At 44.4% G+C, this 13,084-nt stretch overlaps 1 long non-coding RNA gene across 2 annotated transcripts in view; it reads left to right on the top strand.

Annotated features, from left to right (window-relative positions):
* The window catches only part of LOC132368157 (uncharacterized), a 37,805-nt gene extending 32,431 nt beyond the window's left edge, over window positions 1-5,374 (top strand). For both annotated transcript variants that reach the window (XR_009503926.1, XR_009503927.1), the window contains exons 5-6: window positions 3,244-3,324; window positions 5,282-5,374. This is a non-coding gene — a long non-coding RNA (uncharacterized LOC132368157). The remainder of the gene's footprint in view (window positions 1-3,243; window positions 3,325-5,281) is intronic.
* The last annotated feature ends 7,710 nt before the right edge of the window (window positions 5,375-13,084 follow it).

The raw sequence follows: 13,084 nt of genomic DNA, 5'->3' as shown, positions 1-13,084 counted from the left end.
TTAACTTCTTGTTCACCTTTCTTACTACTTGTTTTTGTCTAGCATGATATTTAGGCCTTCAGGTGCATATGAATTATTTATGCACCCGTATGATTTTCTTTCTACGTATCCTCACTGTGTTTTAAGTGAAAAGTTATGAAGGAATATTAAATAAGATGAGAGCAAAACCAAGGGAAATGCAATACAGTTGTGTGTGTGTACTGATAACGCCAGCCAACAAGTGTTGCTGGGCTCAGCCGGACAAAAAAAAAAAAAAACCGAACAAACAAATATGAGATATTCTGTAGCTGCCTTCGCTGGTTGTTCGTTTTATATCACCCTAAGGCAAGATTATTTCCTAGAAGACACCATTCTTTAATAGAACCCGTTCTTACCTCGAATCTCCATAGCCCCCTGCTCCAAATACCAGGTAATTTTACTAAATCATAATACATTTTGTTAGCAGTGTGGGGAAAGGAGCTAAATGAATGTTGGATCATCTATTACGCCAGTGGATAAATTACCAAGTGCCATTTCTCCAGATCAAATGCATTTGCAAAGCAAACCCTGCAGTAGCTTGCAAAAAAGCAGACATTGCTAGACTCATATTTTACGTTCATTTTAAGTCATAAATCTTTAGAGTGCCTTTTAAGTCCACAGATACTATTATGTATGTCTTTCCATGCTGTTCACAGAGAGTAGAAGAATTTGCTACACTTGCACTCTTCTATCTGAACAATTCATATCCTTCGCAGGCCTTTCTCAAATACCCATCTCTCTTAATCTTCTCCAAAAGCCATAAAACGCATGCATCTTTCTGTGATGGAGAGTCAGTTTTAGTCTGAAATCCCCAACTTTGCATTTGCATCTTCAAAATCTCTCTGCAGAAAAAAAAAAGAAAAAAAAAATCTCTCTGCAGGGAGCAAGCTTCTTTCTTGGCTTTCAAGTCAGAAAAAAAAGTGGAAATGGTGTTTCATGTCTAACTTGATTGTCTGTGTCTTTCTATCACCCCAACACCTGTTTCTTTCTTCTATCCTCATAGTCGGCCATACAATTTTTGTGTTAAAAATTATACCTCATCCATCACAGAGTTAGAGATCAGAAAAAGAGCCGATCAAGGTTGTTGGGAAAGAAACCTTCTGCTGGCTTTCAACTGGATTCAAAGAAGGTGCAAAGTAACACATTTTAGTGGCGTGTAGCATTAAGAAAAAAGACCACAGGGCATTAAGTCAACTACAGCAAACAGTGAGAGATTATTTTTTTCCTCTAATACCTAAACCTGCTCCAATATATCTAGCAGAATCTTTTGTTTCTTTGGCAACGGAAGAAAACATGCTCACGTGTAAAATGACGTCTAAAGCAACTGTGCAGTAATATGGTTAGGGTGGTGTCGAGAAATTTGCTGTCGAGAAATCAAGAACAGCCTTGCTGTGTAACCTTTAACAATTCTCAACCCTCTTGGTGTCCTGTGCATTGATTTCTCTCTTGTAAGACATACACTGCCTTTTATCTACTACAGTAAGAACAGAAAAAAATCTTTGAGACCTCTCACCATAGTGTTTTCTTGTATGAGAATTTTAATTTTATTTTTAAGGATCACAAGTCCATTTACTTTCAGATATCAGCTGTGTTATGGCTTCCTTTCTCAGTTACGGTGTATCCCCTTTTAGCTACTGACATCATTCTCTATTATCTTTTGTCACCCATATAAAAAAAAATTAGATCCCGAATAGCCACTGCAGGCCTTCATGTTTTCCTTTAACGTCATGCCCCTGTTAAGCGGTTAATTTTAACTCCCTTCTTTGCTAGATTGTTCATGTTGGAAGGTATACTTGCTAATCTCTTCTCCAGTGACGATGAAACGGACTAGAGTTGATAAATCTTGCCACGAACAGATTTTCAAAGCTCCCATTGATCCCCTGTGCTTTCATGTTAAAGAAGGAATTGAAACATCAGGGCTAAAACAAGATAACATCAGCTCCAGGCCTGAGGAGGCCAGCCGGCCACTGGGGAGTTTCGGTATCAGAGGGTTTCCGAGCCTTCCCTCGGCGGATGATCAGTTACACACCTACACCTGGGCGTCGTCACCAAGGTGGTCGCTGGCACGGGGCTAACGGAGCTGTGGGTCGTCAGGTCAGCCTGGCCGGAGCGGAACTTAGTTACCCTCGCAGACGTGCCGTCAACAGCCCCACAGGTCCGTGCCTCTACCCAGCGGTCAGCCTGCAGGCATTTTCTTGTCCCTCCAGAGACGGATGAGAGAGGAGAGCTCAAAGTGGCCTGTACGTGGATCTCATAGCTACATCCTGGCCCATACATCAATGTTTTAATACTGTGACGGGAACGACCTGCTCTGAGCACCGACACGGGAGATGCCGGCTTTGACAGCGGAGGCTCTGTGGTTTCACAAACCTCCACTCCAATCAGCAGAGATCAAAATGTTCCTGTGAATTCTCTGCACATGCTCAGGGTAAACCCGTTCACGTAAGGAGTGATGTCATTTTTAGAGAAAACGCAGGAATGTGAAAAGGTGAGTGCCCAGGGCTTTCCCAGCACAAGCAGCCTGCCTGGGACCGAGGCTGCGATGCGATGGGCAGCAAAGGGGCCCCCGGCTGCCGGGACTTCCCCAGCTTCGCTGCTGCAGCCTTTCCGTGAGCCGTGAGGTCGGGCCGGCAGCAGGTCTGGCCACCTAAGTAACGTTGGGGTGCAGGCTTTTTAGGAGGTGTAGGGGTGTACAGTGGTCATGGAGACAAATCCTCTTCCCCAGCAGAGAAGTGCCCATGGGAAAAATGGTGCTTTCTTCTCTTTTCAAGGTTTTTATGAAATTGCTCACGGACCGATGCATGAGTTTCTCTGTAGCCGTTCCTGTGTTGTGTTTACAATTTTTGACCTTCCCAACTCAAAGAGCTGGTCTCATCTATGCAGCATTAAGAAATCATTCTCCTTGTGTGTGTGTGTGGTTAAAAATGTTTGATAACAACAACAACAAAAAAAAATGTTTGATAACAAATGTATACATGCACCTTTCAGAAGTAGTAGTCTCATTTTACATTTGTGTTGTCTCCTAATACTAACAGTAAATGCAAAACAGGTGCTGAAAAGAGCCTATAGAGCAATTCTAGCAGGGATGACACAGCAGCTGTAACGCCTTAACAATTAAGGGTTAGCTGAAAATCACGTTAAACTCGGGAAAGTGCTCCGAATCCTCATCGTGTGCAGGTGCCACAACTAAGCCGGCGTGGTGTGCTGTGCCCTGTCGTTATTCAGAGCTGGAACCGCCCGGTGGACTCCTGTTTCCTCACCTCCTGGCCTGCTCGTTTTACCCAAGGACACAACCGTGGGACTCTAGTAAGTTTTGACTTGCCTTCCGTTAAGAGGCTTATTTCTATTGAGAGCCCTTTACTCCCAGCTTAAGTCGTAAGTGAAATTACACAGTTTTGTAAACTGTGCTCAATTCACATTTGTCTTTATTTCATAAAGTTATATTGACGATAGCTAGCGTAATCCTTTTATTATCAGCACTGAAATACTGTTTTTGGGGGAAGTTAACAAAACCAACTCAAAATCGGTGGAAAATCCTTTGAAAGACTCAAAGTGCCAATCAATTTTTTTTACCAGTATCAATTTACAGGAGGTTAGACGTGAAGTTTGATTTCTTGTTCCAAAAGCTAAAATTGCAGTTCACTTCTTTAATTTCCTCCTCCCCACCTTTTAAATAATTTGCCTTGGGTAAGATTTCAGTTCCACGCGTGCTATTCCTGCTTTCACGTCAAGGCTATAATTAAGTCTTTTGTTTGTTCTGACTTGCAGTTCCTTCCTGGTACTGGATAAGAGCTAAGATTTTGCTTTTGCAGGTTCTTCTCACAATAAAAGTGGAGATAACAGCAGAATGATTACTAGCTTTTGTAATGGGAATTATAATAACACATGACAAAACAAATTCACCTTAATATAAATTGGGATGTAGAATTTTATTTCATCAGCCACCTGTCAAGTTAACCCACTTATAAATTCCAAAATAATTTTTAATCTTTGCATTAATGTTTCTTTCCACTTTCATTCTCAGAAAAACATCAGATTTTGAATGACATGCTATTTCTTGGGTTTATGTGTACTTTCACTTTTCAAAAGCAAGTAATAGACTATGTTAAATCATTGCTTCATTTCTTCCGGTCTGTTTTTTTTTAAGGTCAGAGCAACCACTCAATTCAGAACTCGGTGCTGGGGAAAACCCCCTTCTTTCTGGTTACTGTTCCACAACATCGAGTCACTTTCTTTACTATGAAGCAGTACATTTGGCATTGGAAAAAAATAAATCTGACCTTGTAATCTTAGGTTTAGCACAAGGTTAGGTGCAGAGTAAATATCTGAGAAATACTTTGCCCTCCGAAAAACAACAGAAATCTTAACTTTTGGATGACTCTTACATCTTATTGACTCCTCTGCAATTAGGCAACTGAGACCTAAAGTCTGAGATTTCAAGGTTATACAGTGGGTCAGGAAGTGGGAATAAAAGCCAGCTTCCGGAATCTTTGTTCTGTGTTCCATTAGCTAGATGAAAAAGGGGCTACAGCCTTGATCAAAAGGACACCGTCGCTCCGTCAGTTTTCCTGGGCCGGACCCCTCAGACCCCGCAGTGCTCGGCTGCTATTGAAGGCCCTCTGCACTGTGACCTTTCCTTGCTCATTTGAACCAGTTTACCCGTCAGTGCCTCCGGCCATGAACACACCGTGCTCGTTCCTGCTTCTTGGCAGCGCTCCACCCTTTCCCCGCACGACACTGTCTGTGGCTCTGCGGTCCGCTGCCCTGTGGTCCATCCTCTCTCTGGAGAGCAGCCCTGGTCTTCCCCCCTCCACTCAGCCTTCTCTTGATGCTGCGATTCCCATCCCTCGCTCCCTCCTCTGAACTCTGAAACTTAGGTCTCTGCCATTTCACACTTTTATCTTGTTCGTATATGACTTTACATTTCATGCTCTTTATGAACTATATTTTATATCCCTCATCAGCAACACAATAGTTTTGTACGTCTTATGTAACTGAAGTCAAAAATTGCCAATGGGCTCCTTTTGTTCCCCCCCCCCATTCACACCGCAGTTCTGGCGATTTGAATTGGAGACTAAGTGCTATGGAAGGAATGTTGCTGGCCCCTGCCCCAAATTCACATAATGAGGCCCTAACCCCCAGGGTGATGGTATTTGGAAGTGGGGCCTTTGGAGGTAAATAGGCCAGGAAGGTGGAGCCCCCATTAATGGGATTAGTGGTCTTATAAGAAACACAAGAGAGACAGGATGTCTCTCTCCACCAGGTGAGGACACAGCAAGAAGGCAGCTGCCTGTAAACCAGGAAGAGGGCCCTCGCCAGGAACCTGACCACGCTGGCACTTTGATCTTAGACTTATAGCCTCCAGAAACTGCAAGAAATAAATGTTTGTCTTTTAAGCTACTCAGTCTATGGTATGTTTGTTGTAGCAGCCTGAACTGACTAAGATACTAGGCAATGAAGGGTCAGAGTACTGTGAGGAAAAAAGAACCCAAACCAGGCAGTTTAATAGAAAGGATTTAACGTGGGGTACTGGTTACAAGGGTGTCGGAAGAGTTAAAGGGCAAACGGCAAATGGTGAGGCCAGAGATTAGTAACAGCAAGACGTCGCCAGCAGCTCCAGGGCTGGAGGGACAAAGAGAGGGGGTGGCTTGGCAAGAATGGGGGCCACCAAGGTTGAGCTGCCTGGGGGAAGCCGGGGCTGTGGAAGAGGCACAGCCACTGCCAGAAATACTGGCCAAAGCAGGGAAAGAAGGGGAGGCGAGCTCTGGCTTCTCCCCACCTGCCATACCCCACACCCCTGCCAATGACTCTTACTGGCCAAACTGACCAGAAGCCAACTGGCAAAGAACCTGGGCAGTGTGTTTTGCAGAAGTCAACCCTCTGTGGTACAAACAGAGCAAGGGAAGCAGAGGAAAGAGATCTAAGAACAAATAGGCAAATGATTACCACACTGATAGGCCAGAATCAAACAAACTTAAAGCTATTCTTCATGTGGTGAAACTACAAATAGTTCAAAATAACTCACAGATTACTTGTTTCCAATATTTTTACTAGGATTACTATTTCTGAATGACCACCATTTAAAAATTTAGACTTCTTAAACAGTAACTCAAATTCCTTTTATTTTATTATAAATTATAAAATAAATGCCAAGTCTTATTTCTTTGCTTTGGCCTATTTCGAAAGGATCACAACCATTCTGGCATCTAACTGTCACCTGTAAAGAAATAATTTCCAGAATATAGCTCCTAACCTAACCCAGTCCTTTAAATTCTAGCTGCTCCCCCACTTATAACCTATTTAATGAATTTTCCATCTGTTAACACATTGAAAACTAATCTCATCCTCTTGTTATTAGCTGTTTTCTATTTGAGGTAATAATCCAACACAAACTAGCTTAAGCCAAATAGGAAATGTATTGGCTTAATCTAACTGGGAAATCTAAATCTCGTATTTCAGGCACACTCAGATCCAGGAGCTCGAATGATATCACCTAAATTCTGTTTCTGTCTCTGCGTCTTATCTCTCTCCTTGCTCTGTTCTGCTTGCCTTTGTTTAATTTAATTCTGGCTTCAGGTGTGATGTGTAGAATTCCGGGAAGAGCTCTGATTGGTCTGCTTGGGTCACCTCCCCATCTGGAGAACCATTGGGAAGACCGAGTCTATGGTGGATTCTGATTGGCTAGACTTAGGTCAGGAAAGTACCACTTGGACTGGGTTGAGGGTGTGATCTTCCCCACCCAAATCACATTACAGTTTGAGAAGGAGGTTGTTTGCAAAGAAAGGGATAATGAGAAGATAAAAACATATTCAATACACTCTTCCTTTCTCCTATGAATTTCTTTTTTTTTTTTATAAATTTATTTATTTTTGGCTGTGTTGGGTCTTCGTTTCTGTGCGAGGGCTTTCTCCAGTTGCGGCGAGCGGGGGCCACTCTTCATCGCGGTGCGCGGGCCTCTCACTGTCACGGCCTCTCCTGTTGCGGAGCACAGGCTCCAGACGCGCAGGCTCAGTAGTTGTGGCTCACGGGCTTAGTTGCTCTGCGGCATGTGGGATCTTCCCAGACCAGGGCTCGAACCCGTGTCCCCTGCATTGGCAGGCAGATTCTTAACCACTGCGCCACCAGGGAATTTCTTAAAACATTTTTTTTTTTTTTTTTTTTTTTTTTTTGGCTACGTGGCTTGTGGGATCTTAGTTCCCCAGCCAGGGATGGAACGTGGGCCCTGCATAGTGAAAGCATGGAGTCCTGACCACTGGACTGCCAGGGAATTCCCTCCTGAAACAGTTTTGCTTTTGCTATTATAATTTTGTCAATCATAAAGTTACACACCACCTGCTCCCTCTCTGTTGCCTCCAGACTCAGTTCATCATCAAATCCTATAACGTCTTCCATGAAGATAATTCTGTTATCTGTCATTTGCTTCTATTTTCACTGCCCCTACCTTGATTCAGACCAGGTTTTCTCAGCCTTGTCACCACTGACATTGTGGGAGAGATGGCTCTTTGTTGTAGGGTGTTCTGTGCATTGTAGGATGTTCAGCTGCACCCCTGGTCCCCACCCAATGGAAGCCAGGAGTGCTCCACACTGTGTGACAACCAGAAATGTCCCCAGACATTGCAGATATCTCCTGGGGGACAGAACACCTCCTGGTTGAGAACCTCTGATATAGGCATTCGTTATCTTACACTTGGTCTGTTTTGATCGTCTTTTAACTAGCTTTTCTACTCCCATTACCAATCCTTTTACTTTTTTCCCCATACGGTACTGCCATAATAGTGTCATTAAAGCACCACATTGATGGCGAAAATCCTGTAAGAAAAATTTGCTGATTTTTCTCAACTGCCTACTGAATAGAGACCAGATTCTTTTACTGATATCTGTATTCAAACCCATCACCCATTACTGCTCAACTAAACATGAGGGAATATTTTCCTCTCAAACTGGACTACCCAACGTTCCCTGACTCTGCTTTTATTTTCCAAGTTGTGGGTCTTGCTGCTATGTAAGCCAGCAGTGTCTTCAACCAACCTCAACCCATTCAAACTCCTATGTGTCCTCCAAGGCCCAGCTCAGTACCACCTTCTCTTCTCCTCCAGGAAATCTTCCTTGTATCTTCCTCCTTTTTCCCCAGTACCTTTCCAACTGCTATCACTTTTTACAAACTCTTACTACATTTTGGCTCTTGTCACCCATTTGACTGGTAGCACATACATCTTGCATTGCTATGATTTATGTTAATATCATCTTTCCTACTGGAGGGAAGAGATTGAAATATGTGATACTATCCCTGGCATCATCACTGAAATGTGTCTTAGGACAGGTTATAAATGTTCCCCTCTTTTTGTTTCCTGATTAGTTTAGTGGAGATAGTCATGCCCTTCCTGCCTATCTCACTTGGTTTTTTTTTTTTATAAATTTATTTGTTTATTTTATTTTTGGCTGCGTTGGGTCTTCGTTGCTGCACACGGGCTTTCTCTAGTTGCGGTGAGCAGGGGCTACTCTTTGTTGCGGTGCGTGGGCTTCTCATTGTGGTGGCTTCTCTTGTTGCAGAGCACGGGCTCTAGGCATGCAGGCTTCAGTAGTTGTGGCACGGGGTCTTCAGTAGTTGTGGCTCGCGGGCTCTAGAGCGCAGGCTCAGTAGTTGTGGCACATGAGCTTAGTTGCTCCGCGGCATGTGGGATCTTCCCGGACCAGGGCTCGAACCCGTGTCCCCTGCATTGGCAGGCGGATTGTTAACCACTGTGCCACCAGGGAAGCACCCTCACTTGTTTTTTGAAAATAAAATAAATAAGATGAATTCATCTCACAGAGATACTACAAAGGACTACACAGTTCTTATTTGAATCTTCATAAGATTCACAGTGACTCGCTGGTCAATGGGAATGGGTGGGGAAATGAGAATAGAATCTTCATTCCGGAGAAGAATTGTCTGTGGATGTGACTGGCATAGACGCCAGCCCAGTATTTTGTACTTTCACTTAGCTGTTAGGTTGATTACCATCGTAACCATTCTAAGAGTGGTAGAAAAAAACGAAGGAGTCATAGTAATGTAAAATGGTGCAGCCACTTTGGAAAACAGCCTGGTTGTTTCTCAAATTGCTAAGCATAGAGTTGCCATATGACCCAGCAATTCCACTCCTAGAAATCTACCCAAAAGAAATGAAGACATATATCCATAATAAAACTCATACATGAATGTTTATAGCAGTACTATTCATCTCAGCCAAAACGTGGAAACAACCCAAACGTCCGTTAGCTGATGAATGGGTAAACACAATGTGGGATATCCATTTAATGGAATGTTATTCTGCCGTAGAAAGAAGTGAAGCACTGATACATGCTACAACACAGATACACTTGAAAACATTATGCTAAGTGAAAGAGGACAGTCACAATGGAGCTCATGTTATATTATTCCATTTATATGAAATGGCCAGAACAGGTAAATCTGTATACACAGACCATAGACCAGTGGTTGTCTGTGGCTGGGGAGAGGCATAGTTGTGGAGGCAAAGTAGTGATATTTAAAGGGGATGGGATTTTTTTTTTTTTTTTGAGGTGATGACAATGTAATTGACAACGGGGATGGTTGCACATTCCTGTGAAACCACTGAATTGTACACTTTAAGTGGGTGAATTGTATGCTTTGTGAATTCTATTTCAACGAAGCTGCTATTTTAAAGAAGCCAAAAGTCCAAAACCAACCATCCAAAAAAAAAAAAAAAAAAGCATACAACTTACCAATGTCCGCTTAAGTTTCTGGAATCAAAACAGTTAAGATATCAAAGACTAAAATGTTAAGCCCAGGGCTCGCGGCACGCATGTCCTTGGTGTTAGTTCTTTGTGTGCTCTCAGTTCATGCTTAATCTCCTGGCAGAAATTCTGTTCTGCTTTCTCTGCATCTGCCTTGTTCTCCGACGCTGAATGAAGTGATCTGTGGACCCACAGAATGCTAGCAGCTGGCCAGTACTCATTCTCTGTTTTTAACTTAGCTACGTCAGTTTGTCAAAACAGGAAGTTTTACTATAAAAGATTATACTTTTAAAAAAAATTTTGATTGGAGTAGAGTTGATTTACAATGTTGTGTTAGTTTCAGGTGTATAGCAAAGTGAATCCGTTATACGTGTACATATATCCACACTTCTTTAGAGTCTTTTCTTGCATAGGTCATTACAGAGTATTGAGTAGAGTTCCCTGTGCTATACAGTAGGTCCTAAAAGATTATACTTATGGTGGGATATAGAGGAGAAAATCCTGTGCTTCCAAACTATAGGGAACAGTTAAATGACATTTCTCCCAAGTCGTTACATAAAAGAAAGTTCGTGCAGACGGTGACTTTTTGTTGTTGTCAGAAGTTTCCTGTCTTCTTTCCTGTCTTCCCAGACATGTGCTAAGATCACCACTGAATTGCTGTAGAGTTTTCATGTCATTGCATAATGCATAGATTGTTGTACATAAATTCAATTTCATTTCTCTGGTCTATTTCCCTTTTTAAGTATAACAGGGATGTGTGAGCCTCCCAGCCCTTTCCTGGGGGTTAGATGCTTGAACCTACGAGAGTCGGTTGGAAAGCTGGGCCTTACAATGCCTCTGCAAATATCCCCTCTGGTGCCTGACATTCTGGGCCTCTCGCCTGCCTCGATGGCCTCTGTGTCTTAGCACATCCGGTCACCCAGCCACTCCTCTTTCTCTTGGTGCCAGAGAGAACGGGGCAGAGAAGCCTCTGTTACTTTCCTCCTTGTTCCCTTGGCCCTTTAGCCTTTTCAATAGGAAAACATCAGATGACATAGCATATGGAATATTTATCAAAACACAGTCACAGCGATAACCGGAAAATTAGTGTTAACATTGATTAAGCACCGTTCACTATGGGGGATGCTTTGCTGAATCTCAACCAGTCTTGAATAAGTATTATTATTGTGCCTATTGATAGGTGGGTGAGCCAGGTCTTAGAAATGGGGAGAACTTGCCACGGGTGACACGGTTAGTTCCCGGTAGAGCCAGGATATTCACCTTGGCGGTCTCTCTGATGCTTTTTAACAGAGATTATAAGTACCAAGATTCTGGACTGCCCTGGTGGTCCAGTGGTTAAGACTCCACGCTCCCAGTGCAGGGGGCATGGGTTCGATCCCTGGCTGGGGAACTGGGATAGCCCGTGTGCCCCCATGGATAAATAAATAAATAAATAAATAAAATTTTAAGAAAAGGACCAAGATTCAAGTTCGAAGTAGTCTGCAACTTTCTCTGTACCTTTGAAGGAAAGGACCACAGACCCAGCCTTTCACCCTGTGTGTCCAAGTGCCGGACACCTTCGGTTTGCCCTGCAGACCTTCCCTGCGTTTCTCCACTCTGCTTTGTGCGACCAGGTGTCTGGTGTCACCCCCTGTCACGTGGCTGTCTCCCTTCACTCAGCACTCTGTCTCTGGGTTCTGGTAACCGCACCCTCCCTTCACCCAAGGGTGGTAACACCTGCCTGGCCAGCCCGGGGAGTCGCACTGATCTCTGGTTTCCCTACGCCCTGCCCACGCCTTTGTAAACACACCTTTTATTAAACTCTCTGAATTTCCCTGCTCTGCAGTGGGCCATTTGTTTCCTGCTGGGACCCTAATTGATCCAGTCCCTGTGGGCCTTCCCCCAACCCTGACCTGGTTCTATCTTCAGGTCACAATCCCGCCTTCTTCCTGTGGCTGCAGGAACATCTGCGTCTGCGTCCTTCCCCAGAAGGACAGTGTTCACCTCTGCTTCTTCCCCGGGGCCTGCAGACTCTAGCTGGCCTTGGGAGGGCGGGGCCTTGGGAGCGGGGGAGGGGCCACCAAGTCCTTCCAGGTCTGGCTCAATCCCCGGACCCGGGAGGGCTCTGGTCACCGGAGCCTCCGTAACTGACTGCATCTCTCAAGGACATACGCCAGTTGTTTGCTCAGAGACAACGTGATGTAATCTAATCTGAATGAAAACGATTTTTCTTATGAGCAGGGCTGGGGCCCAGACCTGCAGAAACAGCGGGTCTTCATTACTGGACCTCAAATCATCGGGTTCAGATTCTTTTCCACCCTGCCTCAGGCCCTGGCAGCAGGAACAGAAGCCCATAATAGCTTTTAGTGGCTCCCTGGAGAATGTTACCGACTGTGATGAAGAGATTTTTGATTCAGGATTTGGGGAGTGGGCAATTGGAGAGATGTTCAGCGATGCTTCCTCGTTGATGAGTGAATTGATAGGAGCAACCTTGCTTCCGTGGAATTCTTTCTGCCTCCCCTTTTCCCTCACATTCTGGATATAGGAGAAAGTCTAGAGTCCTAGGGAAAATCTTCAGAGATGGACCCGTTCCGTCTTTGAAGGGTGACGAAGTCTTCTTGCAGGAAGTTACAGGGATTTTCTAGGTGGAGGGAAGAGTTTGTGCAAAGGCACGGAGGCAGGAGAAAGCGTGAGAAATCTGGGGAACTGAACCCAGGACTGCACGTTGCCCAGAGCTCAGATCCTCCGATCCTAAGGATGAGAAGTCAGATATGGCACCAGTAAGGCCACATGGGTTGTGTAGAGCAGGCATCTGTTCCGGGTGGTTAGCGCCCTGACACAGGGTGATCTAACCCCCCGTGGCCGGTCCCAGTTTTAGCACCAAAAGGCCCATGTCCCTGGAAACCCCTTTCGTTCCAGACACACCAGGAGGCATGGTCATCCTATGCCGTGAGAGCAGTGAAATATTTTGGACATCATCCCTGCACTAACATACGTGCACACACACGTAACGAATTCCGTGTGTGGATGTGTGTTCTTGGGTCCTTGTTGCGGAAGGTGATGTCTTTAATGGTCTTCTTGCTCTTTGAGTTTTGAGCAAGAGTTCTAACTCAAACTGCGACCCAGGATGACCTCCCCTTGCCCTGACAGGTGAGAGTATTTTTTCATCAGTGTGGTCTCTGAGGCATCTTGAACTTGCCTTTCCTGCTAGCAAACAGAGTTTTTCCCCAAGGATCTTTGAAGAACTCCCTTTCAGACTTTTCCTGCTCAGAGGAAATTCCTTTTGAGCCTCAGAAGATGGCCGGCTGTATTAAAACAAGCACGGCTATGATTG

This window comes from Balaenoptera ricei, chromosome 6 (genome assembly GCF_028023285.1).
Source record: "Balaenoptera ricei isolate mBalRic1 chromosome 6, mBalRic1.hap2, whole genome shotgun sequence".
NCBI classification, from domain to species: domain Eukaryota; kingdom Metazoa; phylum Chordata; class Mammalia; order Artiodactyla; family Balaenopteridae; genus Balaenoptera; species Balaenoptera ricei.
The sequence above is the reverse complement of the archived record's forward strand: the minus strand, read 5'-3'. Positions and strand labels throughout refer to the sequence as shown.